Source organism: Gossypium hirsutum, chromosome D11, assembly GCF_007990345.1.
Source record: "Gossypium hirsutum isolate 1008001.06 chromosome D11, Gossypium_hirsutum_v2.1, whole genome shotgun sequence".
Taxonomy (NCBI): domain Eukaryota; kingdom Viridiplantae; phylum Streptophyta; class Magnoliopsida; order Malvales; family Malvaceae; genus Gossypium; species Gossypium hirsutum.
The window spans coordinates 41,537,710-41,539,053 of record NC_053447.1 but is presented as its reverse complement, the minus strand read 5'-3'; the positions used below and the strand labels follow the sequence as shown (position 1 = coordinate 41,539,053).

The window sequence follows — 1,344 nt, the reverse complement described above, 5'->3', positions numbered from 1 at the left end:
GAAATTGAATGATTCTGCCATAAAGAGTTGTAAAAATTTGATTGCGGACCATTCCAATTCTGATTTCCCCTCTAATAATTTGACTCTTGATTCAATGGGAAATTTTCAAAGAAATGGCCATCTCCACAGTATTCACAAGAAATATTCTTGAACTGGTTCAGCTGCTGACCTAACAGATTACCATTGAAACCATTAACAATTATGTTCTTCAGCATAGAAGACATAGAGGATACCTGGGCTGCTAAAGAAGCAAGTGTGTCTGCTTCTTGTACTCCTGCTATTCGTCTTTATGAGGTTGCTTAGATGGTTGGCCACTGATAGTTATTGCTGAAAATTCTTTCAACAGTCTCGTAAGCATTGTAATCCACCATCGTTCTAGTATGAATATTGAGACCAATATAGAATGTCTCCATTTGAACATAGTAAAGAATGCCGTGAAGAGGGCACTTTTGTAATAACTCCTTGAACCGTTCCCATGCCTCATGTAAGGATTATTCATTAAGTTGCTGAAATGAAGTGATTTCATTTCGGATCTTGACGGTTAAAGATGGAGGGAAATATTTTATTAAGAAACGTTCAACCAACTCTTGCCATGTTGTTATGGAATCAGACGGTAGGGAGTTCAACCACACTCGTGCTCTCTCTCTTAAGAAGTATGGAAATAATCTCAGTCTCAAGGCATTCTCAGTCACTCTGACTAGTTTAAATGAGTCACTCACTTCCATGAATAGCTGAAGATGAAGATGTGGATCGTCAGTAGGAATCCACTTAATTGACCCATATTTTGCAACATTTGGAACATGGCTTGCTTGAGATCAAATTGTGGTGCCTCGATTTCAGTCTCCTAATACTCGGATTGAGCTCGTTGAATAGAGGAATGGCATATTGTCGAATGGCACAGTTTCTATCATCAGCAATAATGATCAGATTGTGAGTATTATAAGCGAATGTTCCTCCTGGTTTTTGGTTTGGATTTTTGAAATTCGTATCTTCGATCCTTCTTTGGTTTGCTTGTCTTCTCCTTTGTCAGAACGTTCTTTCAATTTCAGGGTCTACGGGGAGTAAGTCAATAATTTGATCAATACTCATAAACACCTGAAACAAACACAAAAGAAAAAAAATGAAGTAAAATTTAACAGAGAAAAAATAGACCAAAATGCAAAATTAACAATTTCACAAATAATGTCTTTTAAAACAGTCCCCGACAACAGTGCCAAAAACTTGGAATGACAAATATGTGCAAGTGTACACAATCGCAACAAGTAATAAAGTGACAAGTAAATGTCGAGTTACCGTACCTACAGGTATTATGAAAAGAATTATTTATGAATACAATTAAAAACA

The 1,344-nt window shown here is 36.5% G+C and overlaps 1 non-coding gene across 1 annotated transcript; it reads left to right on the top strand.

Moving 5' to 3' along the window:
• Nucleotides 1-429: 429 nt before the first annotated feature.
• LOC121224030 (small nucleolar RNA R71) lies at nucleotides 430-536 on the top strand. Its single transcript, XR_005921494.1, has one exon. It is a non-coding gene; the product is annotated as a small nucleolar RNA R71 (small nucleolar RNA).
• The last annotated feature ends 808 nt before the right edge of the window (nucleotides 537-1,344 follow it).